Below are 14,896 nucleotides of genomic sequence, written 5' to 3'. Positions count from 1 at the left end.
AGTATGTTAGTATGAAGTATTGGGGTTTTTTTACTTTTATTAGTAAGTTGGAAGATTAGATTACATTTATAGTGACTTTGACTTTATTTAGAAAATCCACGCTAAAGTAAGGAATACTCCCACCAAGTTGGAGAATACTGTTTTCTAAATTTTTAAAAAATGCTTATTTATTCACTTTTGAGAGAGAGAGAGAGAGAGAGAGTGCACGCACAAGCGGGGGGGGGGGGGGGGGGGGGGGGAGAGAGAGGGAGACACAGAATCCAAAGCAGGCTCCAGGCTCTAAGCTGTGAGCACAGAGCCCCATGTGGGGCTTGAACCCACAAACCATGAGATTGTGACCTGAGCCAAAGTTGGATGTTTACCTGACTGAATCACCCATGCACCCCAAGAATCTTTTTGAAGAAAACACAAAATGGTTTCACCAAGTGGGTCGATCCATTATCAAGATAATAAAAATCATAAGAATCCGTAATGCTTTCTTCTTTTACAAAATATGAAAGTTGTCCTGTGGTTTGAATTTATCTCTACAAGGCTTGACCGTTTTTCTTAGTAGGAGAGACCCTCTACTCAGACTGTATATCATAAACCTTATATATCATTTCTGAATACTCAATTTGTCCATTTGATGATATTCTCAGCTGTAAGCCTATATATTTGTGATTACCTTTACGTAGGCGAAAAATACCTTCCTTACAACTAAATAAACTTGTTTGTATGGGGCACCTGTATGGCTCAGTCAGCTAAGCGGCAGACTCTTGATTCTGGCTCAGATTGTGATCTCACAGTTCGTGAGATCAAGCCCTGAGCAGAGCCTCCTTAGGATTGTCTCTCTCTGTCTCTGTCTGCCCCTCCTCCACTCATATTCTCTCTCCCACTCTCTTTCAATAAATAAAGATTTTAAAAAATAACTAAGTGAACTTATTTGTAAATAGATTGAAGCATTGTCTACCAGTGAAAATATATTTCCATCAACACTCTGAGAATCATTTAACCACGTCATCATTAAGTAAAAATGCGGAAGAGATTGAAAGAGATATAATTAGATCCTCCTTCCCTCCTTTTCAAGTGAGGTAAGCCACATCTCTCTGACCTTCCCAACTCTGGGAAGCCATTCAAGCCATGAACACTATGTTTTAAGATCCAGATGCCTCTCCCTGATAGTTATAACCATACGGTACTAGAACATCCTCTGCTCTGTTATACCATATCCATGGATATAGCCCATTTAACAATCATAAAGTATAGAGACTAAAAATGAATTTGAAAACATATCAATTTATTATAAAGATACTTAACATCTGGATGTTTTGCTAATCATATTATTAGTGCTTTTACATAAATGAATATTTTTTAAAGTATAGTTTTAGAGTCCTACATCTGAAGCACAAGAGATTATTTTCAAAGTGCAGAGTCCAGGATCAAACCACAACCCAAATGATTTACACTCTCTGAGGGGGAGAGAAGGCCTGAGAATCTGTAATTTAAAAAAACTCCCCCAGCTAGTTTTTACACATGAGACAGTTTGGGGGCTGTCTTTAAAAATCAAGGTAAAGTATCCTCAGCCTAATAAATAAAGAATACTGGGGATTTAAGTTGAAGATTTTAAAAAGGGTATATATTGAAGTGTGTGTGTGAACTCAAAATTAGATAAATAAAGGCCGTTCAACAATTGTCCTTTGAAGTACTGAAATGGGCTTGTTTCTAGAGGATTTATCGATGACCTACCTTTACTGACAAATTCAAATGGAGAGTGGAGAAAAGTTGGATAATTCCATCTCCCTCTCTCTCTTTCTCTGTCCCAAATTCAAATCCCACTATTCTATCAGAAAGCTTGGGTCTGAGTCATCCAAAAAAAAATTCCCTTAATTCTGACTTTCCATTTCTTTATGCACACTTTGGATCAAAAAAGAAAAAAAAAAACAGGGGGTACCTGGGTGGCTCAGTCGGTTCAGCATCCAACTTCAGCTCAGGTTCATGACATCACTTTCAGCTGTCAAGGCAAGGCCTGCTTTGGATCCTCTGTCTCCCTCGCTCCCTGCCCCTCCCCACTCACTGTCTGTCTATCTGTCTCTCTCTCAAAACTAAATAAACGTTAAAAAAAAAAAAAAGAAAATTATTTCAGACTCCTTCTTGGTAAGAAGTGAAAGGTTTTGCATTGCAAATCAGGGTTCAAGTACATTTAAGGGCATTTTGTTTCTCTCTGAATACTTCTGTTCAAATGATCCTCTTTGTCTCCTGTCTCCTCAGCCTTTCTTGGCTCTTCTCGACCTCTGTACGTCTGTACCCGACCGAGTGAAATCATGAGCGTTTCAGCTCTTTCTCAATTTTTGGCTTTTCCCAGCACTTATCTTCCTGCCCAAGGTCACTCACCTCATTTTTAATTTGCACAAACCTATTCTATTTACAGAGATTAGAATTTTTTGCAGGCTCCTTGAAACCCGTTGTCTGTACTCCTAAGTGTTTGTCCTTTCAAGACTTCATAGCTTCATTTATTCCCCATCTGAATCTGAGCGAAGTAGATCAACTATGGAGGGAGCATTTGCGGAGATGTAGAGATTTTTAAGTCTGGTTCCCTGCACTTTTTAGAGAGAAGCCACTCAGCTTTTCAATCCTTTCATTTAGATAGTTGCCCTAGGAAGAGATGGCAGAATAATTCATTTTTAAATTGGCTCATCAGAAAATGGAAAGCCTCAGTGGCCATTCATCTCATCTAAAACAACTCACTCCTCCCCAACAATCTGTGTGTGTGTGTGTGTGTGTGTGTGTGTGTGTGTGTGTGTGCACGCATGCACCTGTACACGTGTTTATAAAACAGAGAGGAGAGAAAGAACATCTACCTCTGGTAAAGCACCATGATGACTGCCCTGGGATACACAATGATAATTACAACGCACTCTGTACTTTCAGAGGTGTTTTCCATATAAATTTGGAGGCAGATATGTCCACAGACACTAAGAGGAAGCTGGCAAAAGGGGCTGGACTGCAACAGCTGAGTCTAGGCTTCCTACGCACGCCAGCATGGAAAGAGCCAAGGCTTTAGGGGCAAATGCACCTGATTTCACATCCCAGCTCAGCTTTTCTGTGACCTTGAGGAAGTGGTTAACATTTGCTGAGCCTCAGTTTCTATGTCTCTAAAGGACAGCAGCACCTAGTTCCTGGGGTGGCTACAAAAAAATAGAGATCAAGTAGGCAATGTGCCTAGCTCATGGTAGGGGCTTAATAAATAGGAGTTATTATTATGGAAATAGCCAGCAGGTGGAAGTTTGCAAATCGAGCTCACTGCAACTGTACCTGGAATGCAAAATCAACAGGCCTGGACCCAAATGCAAATCTCCTTTTATTTCAAGAGGTTGGCTCCAAATTAGAACGTAGTTTTTAGGGCAGGGGTCTACTTTCAATGCTGTGTAAGCAGTATAGGCCATGTTAGAGACTTGGAGGTTAGCAAAGCATGTGAAAACAAAGAGCCAACTAAAAACCCCATAGTTTTAATTTTTTTAATGTTTATTTTTGAGAGAGAGACAGACAGAGTGCAACCACAGGAGGGGCAGAGAGAGAGGGAGACACAGAATTGGAAGTAGGCTCCAGGCTCTGAGCTGTCCGCACAGAGCCTGATGTGGGGCCCGAATCCACAAACCATGAGATTGTGACCTGAGCCAAAGTTGGATGTTTAATTGACTTGAGCCACCGGGGCGCCCACACTGCACCTTATTTAAAGGATAGATGTGTATGTGCTGCCATAAATAAATGTCCGTGACATACTGATGTGTGAAGAATTTGCTTTTGTTTTACAAATCCATTCCCTCAGCTTCTGGTGATGGAAATATATGTTGTGTGGAGACCATCATTCCCCTGTTTCAGTCAAGATGCTTTGGCCAAGAGGTAGGTTCAAGACTCAAGCTAAACCATCTGACACTTTCCTGGGAGTTTGAATCTCAAATGATATTTACACAAGCATGAAAAGGGACAGAGCTGATATGTGCCAATGACAGAGCCCTGAAGAGACTCCATGGGCTCCTGCTACCACAATGCCCTGAACTACTGGTTCCTGTCCTTTCCAAAGATCTTTACCTAACTCTTCAACCTGTGTTTCACTTCTTCCTTAAGGAAGAAATATGATGGGTCGCCTGGATATCTCAGTCGGTGAAGCGTCAACTCTTGATTTTGGCTCAGGTCATGATCCTACAGTCCTGAGATTGAGCCCCACGTTGGGCTCAGCACTGGGCATGAGCCTGCTGAAGATTTATTCTCTCTCCTCTGCCCCCTCCTCCGCTCGCATGTGTGTGCATGCACGCACACAACACTCTTTCTCTCTCTCTCAAAAAAAGGAAGAAATATGCTTTAGTACATTAATGAGCTTTCTTTTATGTCCCCTACATATGGATCTGATCTCTTAAAATTGTTTCCAATAAACTACTTTTCCTTTTAAGGTAGCCAGAGTAGACTTCTATGGCTTTTATACAAGAGATCCTAAAATATAGTGACAAAGTAATAAACATTTATATATTATAAATGTGTGTATATATATATATATATATATATATACACACATATGTATATGTGTATATGTGTATATATATATATAAATATAATAAAAATAAATATAAAAACATTGCTGGTAGACATTAAACCCTGAAATAAATGGAAAGATATGCCAGGTTCCTGGAATAAAAGACTCAATATTTGGGGTGTCTGGTTGGCTCAGTTGGGAGAGCATACAACTCTTGATCTTGGGGCCGTGAGTTTGAGCCCCACGTTGGGTGTAGCGATTACCTAAATAAATAGAAAAAAACTTTTAAAACCCCTCAATATTATTATAAATATATAAAATTATTTACTTTATAAATTTCACATGAAAATTTTTTTTGTCATGTGTATCATTTTTGTAAGTAAAAAGCACTGATAATTTTAAAAAGAAATCTAGGTCACTGGGAGTGTCCTCTGAGATGGAAATCAATTTCTCCGGAATCCTCTTTTCTAGGTAGTTAACAGTTTTCAATGGGAAGGTGGGGGCAGCGTTTATAGCAAAGTGTTATGACACCCCAGAGGGAAGCGGAGAGCAGCACTGATTAGGGGAGAAAGGAAGGCAATGGGGAAGTTCAAGAGTGCCAGTTACTCCATGTTTGATTATTAGTTAAGCATGAAAAAGCCATCGGATCAAGAGACAACTGACATTGAAAAGAAAGTTTTTATAATCATAGAGGAGCGGACACACCATTCCAATGGAGGGGGGCGACATGGGGAAGAACTGGGGTGGACAGGAGGCAGAGGGAGTGGGGGCACTGTGGGCAAGAGCCCTTATTGTGGCTCACCTTTGAAAGACACACTTATGGGCAAACTGTTGACTACCTTTAGGAATTGGCTAACTCTGGGAGGCGCCATCCCTCTGGGCTCAGCATGGCCCAGAGGGATGGCCCAGCTTGGATAGCAAAGCATTGGACTTCAGAAAATAAAAGACATGGTTAATACACTTTACAATCTAGATGAGACTTGAGCTCCTGCCCGTACCACAACCCGTAGAAGTTCAAAATCCTCCCTGGGAGTTCTGTAAATTTTCAAGAAAGCCGACTTTGTATTCTCAGAGTAATCCTGGTCTCTGGGATTCTGCATTTCCACAGATTGCCTCTGCTCTATACCACATAATCCCAATGTAGAATGCAGTGTTCTCTTCAGTTTCCAGGGTAGGGGAGGTGGGGCCAGTTGGGGGTGTGTGGCCACATGGAACCTGCTTTTGGGAAACCAGCAATCTTTAGTCAGATGGGTGAAGGTGGGTGCCAAAATGGGTCACATCATCTTGGGTCTATCATCTTAGTGGCTCTTCTCTTTTCATCCCCCTCTCCTTGCCAGATTGCCCCCTCATAATTCCAAATGTTTCATCTTATTCTGTACAAAGTAATCTCCTTTCCCTAGCACGTTTATGCTCTAGCCACTGGGTCTTATACACTTTCTTGTATAGACCAAAGTCAATCCTCATCATGATTTCCAAAAGAAGACAGTGCCTCTTGCTGTGAGGAGTTCTGGTATCACCTGTTAGGAACAAATTTTCTGCACCTCTCGGGTTCGCATGTAACATAGAGCAGGATACTAAGCTTTATGAAGGAAATATATACTGTGCAGTGTCCATAGGGACTAATCAAGAGGAACAGACTCTGCGATTTTGAGAGCAGGGACAGGATCTACCAGAGACTTGCCTTAGCCAGAGAACTTGCATAACTGCATATCCTTTGTTGATTAATTCCACAAATATTTATTGGGTGCTTACCGTGTGCCAAGAGGCAATCGGCTACATGCTAGGGAATTCAAAGGTAAAGAGGGCATGATCTGAGAAGCAAATGTCCAGGAGGAAAGATAGATACATAAACAGGCAGGACACAGTGCTACAATGGAGGACTCTAAAAAGTTGGAGTGATTTGTACACAGAAGCCCAAGCCTATCCCAAATATTTGGGGCCTAGGAAGCGGACCAGTGGAGTCCCAGGTATCCTATCTCTCAATATTTAAAATATAGAAATCAAGCTAATAGATTGCTTAAGAAAATATGCTCTGTTCTTCTCATGTGACCAAAAGAACTTCATAAAGCCTTAAGGCCAGGTCTGAGTTTGGATTTCTCAGAGTTCTGAGACCGTGGCTCCCAGGGTGAGACCCTTGGCTTTCTTTCCACCTTTTTATCCCCCCCGATTCCTTTTCATACTTGCTCCCACACTTTTGGACACCCAGGCCACGTGCATAAGTTCCTTCCTCGACCTCCACAAGCAGCCGTCCATGGTCACCACTTTGTCCAGGCTGTACCCACCAGGGGTGCCATTTTTTCATTAGGAGCAAAGCCCAAAGGAACAGACCCTCCACAGGCTCCAAGTAGGATCAAGGCCATTTAGACAGATATCCCAGATTCCTAAATATCAGAGGGTGGTCTAGAAGGTGCGGGGGGCAGGGTGGGGGTGGTGGGGAGGCGGTGCATCTTTGGACTGGCCTACCCCATTGGTGCCAGGGACTCTAGCCTGCAGTATGAGGCACGACCAGGGGAGGGCTACTATGAGGATTTCTGGCATATGGTCACTGCCTTGCTTGGGTCAAAATGAAATATCGCTTAAGCTGCTTCATCGTGTTTTCTCAAGATGAATCATCCAAAAATGCCTGCAGCCTTCCAGCTGTGGATGCGCTGATTTTGTGTAAGGGTGGAACGAGTGTGCCGATTTGATTTTTAGTCCCCGCCTGATGGATCCTCAAAGATGTGTTATTTCTGGACTCGTGAAGCATTACAATTCTATTTTCCAATGGCGACATAGACCAATAAGCTACCACCAGGGAAGAGAGAGGAGGAAGAAATTCTTCTTTCTGGCTGCAAATCCCCGAGTCTAAGTATAATAGGGCCATCTTCAAAGACAAAGGACCATGCGTTTTCAAGCACTTCTTTCAACCAGACATTTTCCTGTCAACTACCTGTTTTCATTTACGACCATCTGCAGGCAAGACGCGTCTTGAATTGGTTTTTGTCAGGGTCACAAGGAAAGAACAGAGCTCCAACTGAGCCACAGCAGGGCGATTTCTTCAGTGCAGGGGTGCCTCATCTGCCCTTCTCTCTATCTTGTCTTCACCTCAACTCCTGGTTTTGTTTGACCTTCTGCTTCTTTTCCAACCTTTCTTTTGATTTTTCCTCTCTCAGTGTCTACGGATCTTCCAGTGGCTTATCATCTCTATCAACTTCTGGCCACTTGCCATGCTTTGTTCTCTAGGACTTATACCCTGCTGACTTCTGTTGGCTCTCGGGCCTGATATATCGCTGTCTCGACCCCTAAGTTTCTTGTAGGTTGGGAAGACCCAACCCTCATCATCTTACCCAGTTTCCTGACCAGTAGCCCCCCACACCTTACCTAGTGGAGTCAAAGCAAGCAAGTGATGTCCTGAAGCAAAATGCCCTCCTCCATTCTTAATTCTCCTCTATCATGGCGGCAGGGATGGGAGGATTTAACGTCTCATTTATTTGGCGGCCTCTTTTCCAATAACTTTTCCTCCACTCAACCCCAAGAAACCCATCTCCACCCCATCATGCTGTGGACATCAATGTTATGTAAGACCACTCCGTGTTACATCATGCATCTCAGCATGTGACCCTTTGACCATGACCTCGTAGTTCCAACTACTCCCACTTTGGATTCATCAGAAGCTCTAGTCTGTTGACCCCTCTGTGCTAAGCAATCTTCCTGCCTGTTAATTTCTTCACTTCCTTCCTTATCCAGCTTGCATGCCATCATCCTTATTTCCAGACCACTCCCACTGATATCCCAAACTCCCTTGTGCCTTTGCATTTTGTCACATCCAACCTGGGATCAACCCTGCTGTTGGGCTTTCTGTCTGGTAACGCTTAAGCCATCCGATAATTGCTAGAGAAGAATACCACAAAGCAAATTGTTATTACTACACATCCATAATCACTGACCTCAAATGAGCCCTCAACACTGCCCATCAATCCTACCCGTTTCTCCCAGCCAGCTGGCCTCACCTCTCCATTCTCCTCAAAACTGGGATGATGCCTGCACAGCCTGACCCTCCTGTGTATAACCAACCATCTTTCCTCCTTCCTTCACAGATAAAATGGAAGCCTTAAGAGAAAATTCCCTCAAATTTTAGCCACCAAGTCTACAAACCTCCCGAATGTTCTCAGGATAATGACCAACACACCAAAACTGCCTGCCCCTCAACCCATCACCCCACAGCCTCGTGCTTCAGCCACAGTGGCTTTCTTTTAGGCTCCCTAATGTCATGTCTGAACTTCCCTGATGACAAGAATCATTCAAGTTATTTGAGAAGTTAAAATCTCTAAACCCATTAGATAATACCTTAAGGCAAAGAGGCTAGAAAGTGTACCAGACTTAAAAAGAGCTTCAGGTCAAAAAAAAAAAAAAAAAAAAAAAAAAGAGCTTCAGGTCATTCTTACTATCAGGAAATATGGGGGGGAAACAATAATCTCACCTTCCACAGGGCTTTTCAAATGCTTTTCACGGTCCTGGAATTTTCTTCCTCCTTTTCTCCCCCTGTCCCTCTTCCCGCCACACCAGATTAATTCTTACTCGACTTCCAACTTTCTAGTCACGCAGCACATCAGCAGAAAAGCCTCTCGTCAGAGCCCCCAACCATCCCCCACCAAGTTCAGGAAGCTTCCTTTGTCATATACTCTCATAGGACCACATTGCCTTCCTTCATGACCCTCACCCCATGTACTCGTGTGATTATCTGGTAAGTGTCTCTCTCCCTACAGACTGCGATGTTATGTGCCATATATGACTATCACTGTTTCTACAATTATCTGGGCAGTACATAATCATTTCTTAATAATAATTAATACTAGAATAAATATATTAATGAATTAATTGGCTCAAAATTGACAAGAGATGTTAAAGATTAACAAATCCTAACCTCAACAGGAAGTATTCTAGCCTCTACTTGGATATTTTTGATATTGGGAAACCTGTTCTACGTGTTGGATAATGTTAGAAAACTCATTTTTCTCTTCAGTTCAAACCTGCCCCCGTGTAACTTCCCACACAAATACTTACAGTTCAGCATTTTTGAAAATATGATCTGTTCCTTCTCAATGACATTCCCTTCCAATACTTGAATACTTTTAGCATGTGTCCCCTCTGTTTTTATTTCTCCAACGTGAATAAATACATTTGCTTCAGCAGTTCTTGATTTGAGATGATGGTTCTCAGACTTAACTATCCCCTCTCCAGTTTGAGCACACTCTAATAAACACAGAAACAAGATAGAAACCACAGAGCCATGGAGCTCCCAGGCCGTCAGAAAAGTAGCTGTAAATCATTCCTTTCAGAGGATGAGGCTGCCTCCTTCCTTCCACTGGTTACAGTGTAAGTTACAAAGTCATTGCAAATTACCAAACTGCAGTATCTCCAAGAAGGGTGGTACTTATAAGGTGATGAATCCACAGGACACATGAGATTTATTACAAGGACTTTTATTAGAGCAATTTGTTGACGAGTGCCCACGAAGAAGGACAGACTGATCAGTAATAATAAAACCTTATGGAGATTATTCCCCCAAATGCTGTCTGAGAGAGAAACTGAACCAGATTCCTTAACCAAATCTAGGTTTTCTGTACCTTTCCACTAGTAGTTTTCATGTGTCATCTCCGGAGAAATTTCGGATGTTTCAAATCTAAACCTTTATCAAGGCTGTGATTTATAAAAATAGCCATGGGCTTCTGTTTATCTCCATTCACTAATCCTAGCCAGCTGCCGAGAAGAATTGGAGTTTAATTCCTATTACTCTCCCATGGCCCCCACTTCCCAGGCAGGTTGATACAATTACTTCTGGGATGAATGAGGAGGCTGTCACGTTGATTGACTGTTTCCAGTGCTCAGAAAAGGGAGATAGTTTGATCTTCTAGATTAAGAGAATTACATGTCCCCCTAATAGCTGGAAGCCTTTCCAAGGGTCATTCTTACAGGCTACCCTGAAAACCAGAGCCAGAAGGACCATGTCACTGCTTGGCTTGGGTCCAGGGGACCAAGTGCCACTTAAGAGAGAGTGTTGAGAACTGCTTAACGCAGTATGTTTTAAGATAGTAACGCCACTAACTTAGAGTAAAATATGGCAATAAATGACAGCCTGCAATTTGGGTATAACCTAACTGCTTATTGCATCAGATAATGCAGAACAATATCAATCCAAGAGCGCCTGGCTGGCTCAGTCAGGGAAGCGTCCACCTCTTGACTTTGACTCAGGTCCTGATCTCACTGTTCATGAGTTCGAGCCCCAGGTTGGTCCCTGCGCTGACAGCACAGAGCCTGCTCTCTCTGTCTCCCCGACTTTCTCTCTCTCTCTCTGCCTCTCCCCACCCCCCGCCCCCTGCTCCCTGCACTCGCATGCACTCTCTCTCTCTCAAGAGAAATAAACTCGAAACACACAAAAAAAGAACAATACTGATCTAGTCTTTTTAAGCTAAGAAAATTAGAGACAAAGCTGGGGCACTTGCTATGGGAATGAAACAGAAATGATTCACAAGAAAAAGAACCCACAATCAGAATTGACAAAAAGTGCCACTGCATCATACTCCACAAACTTCACAGTGCCCCCCACCCAACCAACCCCCCTTCCTTTCTTCCTTTCTTTCATTTCTTAACTTCTTTCTAAGAAGTTTTAAGCATTTACATAATTAGAAAGTCAAAACTGAGTAAAAAGTGAAAAGATCTCAAAGAGATCTCACTTCTATTCCAACTCTCTCTCTCTATGCCCACCCATCTCTTGTAATTATTTTTATCTGCCTCTTGGATAACTTTGTACCAAGAAAAAAATTATATTTATATTTCACTCATCAATATATCCTGGAAATCACTCTACCAATTCACAGAGATCTTCTTTGTCCTTTCTCACAACCGCAGAGAACGACACTGTGTGAATGTGCCATCATGTAGCTAATAAATCTCTCACAAATGGACCTTTATATTGTTTCCAATATTTTGTTTGTATAAATAACGCCACAGTGATGAATCTTCTGCATGTGTTTCTGTTTTTCATGTTTGCAGAGTGTATTTTCTGGCTCAAATTCCCAAAGGAGAAGGTGCTGTGGAAAAGGGCGAATGCATACGCAGTTGGGTTAGATGTTGCCAAATTGTTCACCACGGGATCGCACCACTTTGCACTCAAGAGAAGGAATGGTTTCGAGTGGCAGAGTGTCTGGGAGGGAGGGGGACGGGGACAGAGACTGGAGGAGAACTCTTTTCTGAGGTCCTTTACAAACCCCTTTGCCCTGGGCAGCCCTGCTCTGTGATGCAATCTCTTGCCAAGAATGTTTTCCCCTACGTTTGCTGTTGCACATTTCAGGAAGCCATTGAGAGCCGGACCCAAGCAAGTGGTGATCCCAACGCTGTTGTCCACTCCCAAGGGTCTTCTGTCTCCCTACATCCTTTCCCAGGGTAGGCCAACCCAGACATGGGGAAAAGCTCCTAAGAGCCTTCGCCATCCATAGCACCTGTGTTTATGGACCGTCCGCCATGCTAAGCTCCTCTGGGCTCCAAATGCCACCCTTTGTCACTTTGTCATTCTGACTTGAAGGACGCATCGTTGAGATCCTGACTGGGCATTTTCCTAATGAGCTGCTGCTGGGAGCTTAGAGGGAGGACCAGTCTGGACGTTTCTTTCCCGGAGAGGCTTTCAGATTCCTTTTCTTCGCATGCCTCCCTTCAGTTAGGATTTGGGGGAGTGAGTGTGGAGAAGGGGCTCAGAGCTGTCCAGCTACCTGAGTCCCAGCCCTGGCATCTGTGGGTCCCTCCCGCCACAGCTCCTGCCGCTTCTCAGACTTGAATTATGTTCTCTTTCCTGGGGTCTGGCCTGCAGCAGGAGACTTTGCTCTTGAAAAAGGCGCTGTTCACCTCTGGCCTCATCCCCCCCTCCTCCCGTCTCTACTATTAGCCATAGCGGTTGGCATCATCAGGGGCTCGGCTAGAGGAAAAGATGGTTTTCTTCCTTCGTATTTGCCTGTGACCTGCCCAGGGGCACCCCCCATAGTGACCAGCTGTGATGTCAAGTGACATTTTGGAGAGCAGAAACCAACAGGGACCGTTATTGAACGTGGACCTACTGGCAGCATTGGGCTCATGGAGAGTAGGTTTGGGGCTGGGTTTCTCCCAGGAAGATGGCTTGCTAGTGAGCCCTTTGCTTCCCACCCAGGTTTCTCTCCTTTTCCAGCCTGCCTTGCCCCCCCCCCCCCTTCCAGGCTGCTGTTCTAGACTTCTTCTCCCAGGGCTCTCAGCTCTAGCCAGAGGGTGCAACATCACAGGCTCCTTCTCTCTTCTCCCCCATATCCAGGCTCAGCTGGCTTCATTCCTGACAGCAGTCACTCCAGACCCAGGAGAAGTTACCCAAAATGGCTACCCTGAGAGACTGAGTCACATGGTTCATTGAACCCGCCCCACCCCCCTTCATGCCCAGCATGTATTTGTGCCAATACCTGGGCCCCAGAGCTTGTGGGGAAAGATGGAGGGATCAGCCAGCCAGCAGCCTTCTTGGAGACCTCCAGGAAGGCAAGCTCTCTCCCCCCACCCAAGTTCCCCTGTCACTCACTTTGGAAGTCGGGGCTTAGGCTACGACCGCCAACCCAATGCTCACGTTTCTCTGTCAATCCCAGAACCTCAGGAGTGTGCTTGTTACGACCAGCTAGCTCCACACAGGTGTGCGAGGCAAGCAGAGCGAGAAATGAGCCCCGTGTGTAATTGTATCATACAGTAGACACCTCCATCGAGGTCCATTGGTTTAAAGGGACAGGGGGACAGGGAAGGAGGAGGGATGAGACTGTCACCCCTTCCCTAAAATAGAGCTCGTATCTTTGAGATTGTACCTTTTTGCCCTTGAAGTCAAGCTAATAACTGTGTCTCGTATGGAGGCGTTTGCTGGTTTTCTTTGGTGTTTTTTCTAATGCAATAAACTCATTTCTGTCTGGAAAAAAAAAAAAAGGACTTCCTTTCTCTCAGGTCCCTCCTCTATGTTTTAGAACATCTGCGTCCACACCACCACCCTCTCCCCCGTGCCCACCATCTATTATCTATCAGCATGCCAATACTTTATTCACACCTCCCATTTTTAGAAAGAAACCCTCCTCAAGCCCTCATCTGTCTCAAGTTACTGCTTAGTTTTTGTTTCCTTCTGAGCCCAGCTTTTCAGAAGTGTTATTCGCATGTCCTCATCTCCCATGGCATAACTCGATCCATTCCGGAATTGCCTTTCTCCTCCGATTCCAATCCTCTCTTGTTTCGAATGACAAGCAAACACCATACCGCCTATGCTCGTGAGTGTTTTCCTCTCACCTCCATGATGCTTGGGCAACTTTTGACACCGTTAATTCCCCTCCTTGAACCGTTCGTGGGTAGCTTCTAAAATCACGGCATCGCTGCTTCCTCTTCCCTTCCTGATTTTTGCTGAAGGTTTTTCCAGTGGGACCTGCTCTCGTGACTTCCCAATAACGGAGTTCCCTAGGACTCAGAACTTCACCATTTTGTTGTCTCTTCTGTCTCTAGTGATCTCATCTGTTCTTGTGGCCTTTCCTAATGATGCCCATATTTCCTTTTCTCCAGCCAGCCCTCTTCCTTGAGTTCTAGACTCATGACTTGACAGATCTGCCTTGTCGCTTTACCAACATCTCAGTACAGCGTGCCCAAAATGGAACTCACAATTCCTGTCCCTAAATCTATGTCCCCCACGCTTGGGGCCATCCTTAATTTTGCCCTTTCCTTCAGTTCACTAGCAAATTCCGATGGTTCTATCTCGAAGATGTTTCCCACTCAGTGGGGTCTCCCCACTTTCCTTGCCTCCGCTGTAGGCCATGTGTCGTGATCTCTTGGCTGAACCACTGCATCATGCTATTGAGTGACCTTCCCCTCCATCCATGCTTCATCAAATGGCTCAAGAGATGTTCTAGACATAAACCAGGTCAAGTTCAGCAGCTCTCTCTCGGACTCAGAATAACCAAACTCTTAAGGCCCTTGCATGCCTGGCCTTTGAATATTTATCCAACGGGCATCTCGTCCTACCGCTATCAGCTGTATTTACTTCCTTTCTGTTACTCAGATGCACCTGGGCTCTTGTCTTCCTACACTATGTAGTTTCTTTTTGTCCTTGAGATTCAGCATAAATGTCACTTCTATAAGAAAGCCTTCTCTGAGCTCCTTCTAAACGACCTAGCTACTACCTTATTATTCTCATTTTCATGTTTGTTTCATTCAGAATACTCATTGCTGTTTGCTGGGGCTTTTTGGCCACCTGCCTCCACTCTATAAATATTTGCTGATGTATCCCCAGGACCTACTACGTTGGCCGCAAATGATAGGAACCCAGTAACACTTTTTGAATACGCGGATGAATTAATGGATGAATGTAAACACCGCAAG

This window comes from Panthera leo, chromosome D4 (genome assembly GCF_018350215.1).
Source record: "Panthera leo isolate Ple1 chromosome D4, P.leo_Ple1_pat1.1, whole genome shotgun sequence".
In the NCBI taxonomy this organism is placed as follows: Eukaryota; Metazoa; Chordata; class Mammalia; order Carnivora; family Felidae; genus Panthera; species Panthera leo.
This window is presented reverse-complemented; position numbering follows the sequence as displayed.